The following is a 9,092-nucleotide window of genomic DNA, read 5'->3' as shown; positions in this document are numbered from 1 at the left end:
AAGGAGAAAAAAAGAGACAAACTGAAAAAGAGACTCTTAACTACAGAGAACAAACTGATGGTTTACTGGAGGTGAGCTGGGTGGAGGGATGGGTGAAATGGGTGACAGAGATTAAAGAGTACACTTATCATGATGAGCACTGACTAATGTATAGAATTGTTGAATCGCTATACTACATACCTGAAAACTAATGTAACACTAGAGGTTAACTGTATTGGAATTTTTTTAAATTCAGGATTTTTTTAATCTATAAGGAAGAAAACAACCCGCTACCAAAAAAATGATCAAATTCCATAAACTGGCAATAGGTAGACAAAGAAACCCCAATCACCAACGTTCATGAGAAAGAAAAGTATAAGCTCACTGGAAATCAGAAATATAAACCAATACCACAGTGAGATACTTTCACAATCTATCAGAGAAGCAACATATAAAAGCCTGATGATGCCAAGTTGGAGAAGACACAGGGTGAGGAAAACCCACTCACATTGTTGGGAGAGCAGTCTGGCGACATCTACCAAGGTTGAGGTTTCTGCCCCCAGACCCAGAAATTGCACATTTGCATCTATACGTTTGATAAGGGAAGACATCAGGGTGTAGCGGAAAACAGACTAACTGTAACATTTTCTGTAAATAATCTTCTTTTAAAATAAAGATTTTATTTTGGGGGTGCCTGGGTGGCTCAGTCCGTTAAGTGTCCGACTTCGGCTCAGGTCATGATCTTGTAGTTCATGAGTGTGAGCCCTGCACGGGGCTCTGTGCTGACGGCTCAGAGCCTGGAGCCTGCTTCGGATTCTGTGTCTCCCTCTCTCTGCCCCTCCCCTGTTCTCTCTCTCTGTCTTTCTCTCTCTCAAAAATGAATAAACATTTTTTTAAAATTTTTAAAGATTTTACTTTTAAGTAATCTCTATGCCCAACATGAGGCTCTAACTCACAACCCAGAGATTAAGAGTTGTGGGCTCTGCAACGCAGCCAGCCAGGCACACCTGCAAAAAATCTTTTTAAAAATGTGGTACACATGCACACGCGCGCGCACACACACACACACACATCCCTAAGAGAAACTGTTCCACGTGTGTGCAAAGAACATGTGCATGTTGTAGCATCATCTGTAAGGTCACGAAGTTAGAAACAACTGTAATATCCTTCAAAGGGGCATTTAAAAAGTTAGAAACAACTTTAATGTCCCTCCTTTGAATACTATACGTCATGGAACATGGATGAGGTAGAGGTCTATCTTTCTCAACAGATTAATCTTATAGATATGATGCAGAACACAAACCCAATGACATCTCTTTCGATAAAGTTTACAAACATTGAAAAATATACCCACTGTCTATGGATACATATGTGTAAAAGATGCACTGACACATGGTAATAATAAGCATTAAATTTAAATCCAAGCTGGGAGGCTCTCAGAAGGGAGGAGAGGCATGGGACCGAAAAGTGCTTTATCTTTCTCTCTCTCTCTCTCTCTCTCTCTCCAGGTGGGTGGGAAGATCTAAAGCACATATGGCATCAAGATATGACAAAACTAATAACACACAGGCATTTGCTATCTTATTTTCCATATTTCCTGTTGGCCTGGAGTTGTTCATAATTAAAAAAAAAAAAAAGTACTGTGTTTTGCACATTTTCAAGATATCAGTAGAGATCATCACTTGTTCCTAGGAGGCCTGGAGGCGGGCACGACAAGTGTCACTATTATCCCTTGACAGATGATGCAGGTGAGGGAGGGGTGGGCAGGAAGGCACATGATTTAGCATCACAGGCTCAGAGCCCTCAGCATCACAGCGCGAGGACCACTCACTCCGAGGACGAGTCACTCCGCTCATTCAATAATTTACATAACACAGGGAACCAGAAACTGGCACAACTTAGGGTAGGGTAGGCGGGTGAAGGAGAAGACAACCTCTTCCCTTCTGGAACAAACCGCAGCCTGAGGAAGGGCAATGACATAACTTGATAAAAAAGGGGAAGAAGACAGGCTGCCCGGGTCATCTGACAGCTTTTTCAGGGAATCCGTAATTCATTCGCGGAGAGGCCGACCATTCCCTGTGCACCTGCCGAGGAGGAGGAAGTGAGAAAAGTGACCTCGGTTCTGGTCACTTCGCCTTCAGAGCCCAGCGCCCCGTGCAAATGGGATGCTACACCGGGGACGCGAGCCTTGAGATCCCGTCCTGGATTGGTCCCTTACGGGCTCTGGCTTCCAGCCCCTCTTATTTCCAGCTGAAAAGGTGGACTGCCATCTCGAGGCCAGTGAAATTCTAGAATCCACCTCCCCTGTCTTTCAGGATTTGTTTTCCCTTTTCTTCTAAAATCCGAAAGAGAGCTTCTGCGTTTAATACCTGCACATGGTTTTGAGGCTGAGTCCTGGACGTGTCCCAGCTATGTTCTTTCCCCTCGGTGACAGCCACGAAATGCCCAGTAATAGTACTTGGTGTCTGGAAGTCAATAAGGCCCCTCCTCCGGCCGGCTCCCCAGCACCGTCTCTATCCTGCTTGTCTGTGAGCTGCTAGGCATGGAGGCCTCATGACTGTAGCTTTAACCGCGCATTCCGCCCCTGCAGTAAATACACGCCACGGGAAGGGGGGAGGAGGGTCCCCACCAACAGCTTAGCCCCTAAAGCGGCACTACATGCACATTTTAGGCTGGAAATAAGAAAGAATTTCCTGGCTGTAGGAACTGCCAAATAGTAGGGTGGGTAACCAAGGGAGGTTCCAGAACCTCCTCTAGAGATCTTTAGAAACTCGATACAACCTCACATATCTGAGACGACTTTTTGCAATCCTGCCTGGAGACAGAAGGACCTGGTGCCCAATCGGCCCTCCTCTCAGGCACGCGGTCCTGCCTCTTGTGTTCCCCTGTGCTTCTCATTAGTGTATATGCCTCCTGTGTGATTTCCTTCCCCCTCGTGCACACTTAGTGTCAGCCCTCGGGCTTGTTTTCATTCGGTTCCTCGCACCTTTCCTTGTTATTTTATGGAAAGCTGGTCAAAGGTCAGAGTTGCCCAACTACCCACACATAGTTTGGCGGTCACATCAGATGCCCAGGCAAAACAGGGGGACGATTCCAATCCCAGCCTCGACTCCAAAGCTGGACGGAAACAGAGAAAATTAGCTGTTGCTCACAATCCGTCATAAATGAAAATATGATCCTAGTAATTGATTTTAAATAGATTTTTAAAAGAATCACTGGCTGTATTTCACGAAGAATACAGAGTTTCCAAAGCGTTCATTCCAGGGTTGGATTTTTTTTCCCCCTTCTTCTGGCTTAAACCCCAAATGGCCAAGATCCGAGTCTGAATAAACAGTGTGGGTGGTGACGGTTCTGTGAGGCCCGGTGGAGGATGCAATCACTTTCTTGCTCGGTTCAGCATTAAATCATGAGAAACTAGCCCGATCGCTCCCCAGAACTCGTATTCGCTAAATGGAGGGCCACAGAGCGTGTACTTTCTCTGCTTCTCAGGGAGGGGAAAAAAAAGTTAATTCTCCTAACTGCGAATGTTTAATTATGTATAAAGTTCATTGACCCCACAGGCGGCTGTCAGATGATCTTGCGAAGGCCTGTGAAGGCATCCCAGGAATGCAGTGATGTGGGCAGAAACCCAGGGGATTCATGCCACCGAATGCTTGAATCGGGACGGAATCAGCAGCCATCCAGAGAGGCTCCAGTGAAAACAGGACTTGGGGATCATCAGTAATTTAATCTCACCTACGCATCTCTAGGCCTTCAAAAGTGAGCGTTATAAATCAGAAACTCAGGAAAAATCCCACAGGGAGGGGGCCCATGACGACGGGGTGAAGTAATTCTGTTTGCTGGTTACGGCCGCAGCTGGCTGGAAATGCATGCATTCGCAATGTTTTCTCCCCATTTTAGAGGTAATGCTTTCTGACTTCCCGGCTACCAACATGAAAAGAAAGTGATGAGGCAATCCCATTCATAAATACACGGTGGGGCTCGAAGGAGATGGCCGAGTCTGTTTATTTAGACAGTTTTGACAGAATACGGCCCTCGAGTGCACATGCAGTCACTCTGTTTCTTTTGCCAGTAAGTGCCCCAAAGTGCGTTCCCCATCCACAAAAGCTGGATATCCTCCTTCAGGCTGACGGAGGGGAAGGAGGGAGGCCGGGTGACCTTCCCAACCGTGTCTCCCTCTCGTCATCTCCATCTGGGGCATACGCCTGGCTGCTGGCATCCGGGCTGTTGTAAAAGATGGCAGTGGAGAGGGAGACAGGGTGGTTTGGGCTTCTTGGCAAGGGGAGGCCAGAGTCCCAGGGGACAATGTGGTCGGGCGGCTGGCTCAGGGGGCTCTCCTACTTAGAGGAAATAGAAAATATTCCGTCTTGGAGCCTCCTAAGATTGAAACTACCTGTTACGGGTCCGATGTTTTCTTTCAGTAGCTTTCTCACTAAACAGACTTTATCAGTCAAAATCCTACGCTTTCAGGGGGTAAAACTTGACAGGGTCCTATCCTCAAACACAACTGGGCTGCATTTTCTCGGATATCTCTATCGTCACGAATACAGACAATGGGTGGCCAGAATTTAGCCAACGATTTTGATCCTCTGGTGGATGCGGAACAGAAAGAGTCTCACCTGTTTCGTATTTAGACTAACCTGCAATTCTTGGTCCTTTACCAAAATCAGCCACTTAGACTGTGAATGCACAGCATAGGTCTGAGTTCAATTCATGTTAATCCACTAAATATTTGGAAAACACAAATCACGGAGTAGGCACAACTGGTGATACACAAATCAAAAAGGCACGAAACCTGGGGCACCTGGGTGGCTCAGTCAGTCAAGCGTCTGACTCTTGATTTCGCCTTAGGTCACGATCGCAAGGTTGTGAGATCAGGCCTCGCATTGGGCTCTGAGCTGAGTGTGGAGCCTTTCTGGGATCCTCTCTCTCTCTCTTTCTCTCTCTGCACCCCCAAAATAAATAAATAAACATTTAAAAAACTTAAAAAAAATTTTTTTAACGTTTATTTATTTTTGAGACAGAGAGAGACAGAGTATGAACGGGGGAGGGGCAGAGAGAGAGGGAGACACAGAATCGGAAGCAAGCTCCAGGCTCTGAGCCATCAGCCCAGAGCCCGACGCGGGGCTCGAACTCACGGACCGTGAGATCGTGACCTGAGCTGAAGTCGGACGCTTAACTGACTGAGCCACCCAGGCACCCCTAAAAAACTTCTTAAAAAAAAGGCACAAACCCGGCCCTAGCAAGTCAGAAATGAGGAGGCAGACATTAATCCCAACTGGGAGGGTTCAGGAAGCTCCCTGCATGCAGTGTTTCCAGGGTGTGGTGGCATTTGACCTGAACCTTTACCAAAAGCCCCATGCCCACTTGTACACTGTGGCATTCTGGAGAGGAAAGAAATGTAACTGTCACTGAGTCATGCTTATTCATGTCTGGGCTCTGTAATTTCACCTTGTTTTTAATTCATCTGACATTTGAGAGATTTGCTGTCAAGATCCCTTCTTCAAGACCCATACCATTTAATATTACTCTGTTCAGTGAACAGTTAGGAAACAAAAAAGAAAAAAGAAAGAAAGAAAAAGAAAAAGAGTTTCTTCTGTCCTTGAATAAGGAAGCCTTTCTTCAAATCTTTAAACATTTTTTAGAAATATGATTTCCCATAGTTACAGGGGAAACAGGCTTCCAGATAAAGAAATTTGGACGCTAAGTAATATCCTAAATCACTTCCACCTTTTGGATACCACAATTTATAAAATTCCATGAAGGAAATGACTCTTACTTCTCATGAAGTTCCCACTGGGAAATCACTGCGAGCCACAGTTATGAAAGCGATATCCTCTCACTGGTCCCAATTCTTTCCCTTTGTCAGACGACCTTCACCAGCTCTGAACCACAGACCAACTCAATTATTTCTTGTCTGTACTACATGTTGCCATCCACCTGGTCAGGTGGCTCTTAGAGAACATGTCTCCGTTACATTAGAAGTTCTTGCGTATCAGGGACTGTTTTATTCATCTTTATATTCCCCCAGAGTACCTATAACATACTTGGTGTTCACAAAATGAATGAGTAAATAAATGTCATGGAGATGTCTATGGCAAGGGTTGGAAAACTTTTTCAGTAAAGGGCCCTTGTAAATATTTTAAGATATATGGTCTCTATCATAACTATTCAATTCTGCTGTTATTATAGGAGAACAGGTACAGGCAATCCATATACAAATGGGCATGGCTGTGTTCCAATAAAACTTTATTTATAAAAATAAATGGCAAGCTAGATTTGGCCCACAGGCCATAGACGTTTGACCCTTGATCGATGGTGTCTATCGCTGCCATAAACCTTAGTATATTCTTTGAATTTTCATATATTCCCTGTGAATATCAATAATTACATAAAGTGCCAAAAATATAAATATGTAAGAGCTGTTTTGAAACTCCACATTAATGAATCCACTTAAAAAAAAAAATCCAGGGACACCTAGGTGGCTCAGTCTGTTAAGCAACTGACTTTTGATTTTGGCTCAGGTTGCGACCTCACGGTTCGTGAGTTCGAGCCCCAAATCAGGCTCTGCACTGACAGCATGGAGTCTGCTTGGGATTCTCTCTCCCCCAATCTCTGCCTCTCTCTCTCTCTCTCTCTCTCTCTCTCTCAAAATAAATAAATATTAAAAAAAAAAAACCAACAACCAGGAAAGCACATACAGAAATTAGCCATTACTCCAAGTGTATTTCATGGTCACTTACTTTGTTTACCGTATGCCTTTAAAAGGAACAATTCTTATCCCTCAAAAATGGGATAGCAGTTTTGCCATTGACATCACCATTATTGAGTAAACTTGATATAAGATCTCAGAGTTACTGGGTGAGGAGTCTGGTGCTGGGGCACAGTGAACTTGACACTTTCCTGGAAAGGGGGAGTAAATGCACCCCCCCCCACTTCGTTCCTGCTCTCTACCAGATCATTTGGTCTGATTTTACTGCCAAAGGTTATTAATGCAGAAGATACATCCTCCTTTTTCTTGATGACCTTCTGGAAAACATCCAGCTCCAAAGAGCACAACAGAATCTCGAAAGCCCAGCAAACACACAGAGAAGTAAAGGGTAACTACGAGGACTTGATGAAAACAAGATGTCCCAGCCTGTCGCCCTGACCTGGTTTGCGAATGCCCCACCCACCCTTACTCTATCCCTCACCGCCCAGCTATCTTGGTGTGAAATGAAATTTTTAAAAAAGGAGCTGGATCTGAACTGTGGTGGGAACTCAAAGGATACAAAGTCGTAAGGTCAATTGCTCGGTTTGGAAAAATTCAACCAGGTGTTCCCGAGGTATGAGGAAATAAATGCGCAGCAAACGACGCACAGACACGCACCCACAGACATTTTTTGAGATGCGCTTCTCCAAGGTGTGGCTCTTGAAACTGTGCCCGTCATCCCTAGGGTACCAGGAAACAGTTCTAGAGGTTTCTTGTAAGAAAGAAAAAATGCAGTTTGAGCCTTTCCAATCTTCTCAGCACCTGGACCACGTTCAGATAGATACTCAGAAGGACTCTGTGCCTCAAGGAAACAAGAAACCACTGGCTTGCAGATAGAAGGTACCACCGGGGGCTCAAAAGACCCGACTGCAAATCTACCACATTCGACCTATGTGACTTGAGGCAAATTATCCGACGTTAACGAAACTTGCCCTTTTGTACCATAGGGCTAAGGTACGCACGTTACTGAGGGGCAATACGGTGTATGGCCCAATTTATTTCAACAAATGCTGAGAATCTATCCCATGCCTGTGTTGGAGAGGAGACAATGAGGATGCCATAGATTCCGGGCACAAAGCGCAAGTGACTGTCACTGCTCCTTTTGCAACACTTGTGCGTCACCATCCCCCATTCCTCTCCTCTGTTTATCCCATCTCCTACCCTTCTAGTGTCGCCACAGGGCCTTATTATCAGTCACTTCTCATTGCTCTCCCCTGCTACCGGACGTGGAGCCATTCTCACCGTGTTCCGAACAGAGCTCTAGCCAAGAGCACCATGCACCTGAAGTGATTATTTACACGGACTGAATTCACATTTCGAGGAATTCTGAAGTGCTCATATCCCATGTGGCAATGGCACATGGGAGGCCCCTGGCCATCTTGGTCGGGGGTTAGATGTATAAAAATAAAGAGGGATCGTGTGAAGTAGATAATGGAAGGCAAGGAGGACGCTAGGGAGGACCTATAGTGAAATGTCCAATAAGGCTGTTTACAATATTTAGGACAACTTCCTCCGTCTCCATTACAACAGTCCAGGTGACATGCCCCACGGCAAAAATCACTGAACGTGCAGAGTAAAGGAATCGGCAACCCGCCGTAAGGGTGCTGTGCGCAGCAGGGACGCGACCCGCGAGCCAAGAGTAGATCTCATTACTCAGGATCCCCTTTTTCTTCCATCTCAAGAAACCGAACGCTAGCATATGGATGCAGAACACCCGATCTTCATTTCCTTTGACTCAGCCTCCCGGGCTGTGCCCACAGGACGCAAACTAACGGCTGAAGAGAAAACATAACGCGTAAGTCAAGGGACTTATTTGACAAATGTTAAGTTCAATCTATCATTGAGAGAGATGCTCTTAATCTCTGCTGAGGCCCCATGAGAACATTATCTGCTTCTCTCTTCTGGTTTCCAGCTTCATGAATACCAAACCTTCTCCTTGAAATGCGAGATCTTTGAAGAGTCCATCTCGAGATTTCCAGAGGCTTCACTTAAGCCAAATAAGTGGGCTCTCTGATTGGTGTGCCTAGAACGATACAGGTAAAAACGTCTTTCAAATCAATGATGCAAGAGTTCGCTTCTAAGGAATGCCGCTTTGGCCTCAGGAAGCGGGACCAGATGTGATCCTTCCATCACTCCCTGGCAGCATTCTGGGCAAAGCAAACAGAAAAATCTCGAGGAAAAAAAAAGAAACTTTCAGAACCCGAGTCGGGCCCCTTCACATTCCTTTTTTTAAGCATTACGAGACTGATCCTGGGCCACAGATGAGGCTTTTGGATGTCAGATGCAGCCGGCAGATGTTTTCCCTTAAGTCCGTTGTCTCTCCTTCAATCTGTTTATAGCTGCCTCCCTGTCAGCCCGCACC

The 9,092-nt window shown here is 45.6% G+C and overlaps 1 protein-coding gene across 2 annotated transcripts in view; it reads right to left on the bottom strand.

Annotated features, from left to right (window-relative positions):
- Positions 1–9,092, bottom strand: part of BCL2 (BCL2 apoptosis regulator) — a 177,052-nt gene that overhangs the window by 98,153 nt on the left and 69,807 nt on the right. The window lies entirely within an intron of this gene.

The sequence above is a fragment of the Panthera uncia genome, assembly GCF_023721935.1.
Source record: "Panthera uncia isolate 11264 chromosome D3 unlocalized genomic scaffold, Puncia_PCG_1.0 HiC_scaffold_8, whole genome shotgun sequence".
Lineage (NCBI taxonomy): Eukaryota > Metazoa > Chordata > Mammalia > Carnivora > Felidae > Panthera > Panthera uncia.
Note: the sequence above shows the minus strand (reverse complement) of the source record. Positions and strands in the feature narration are given on the sequence as shown.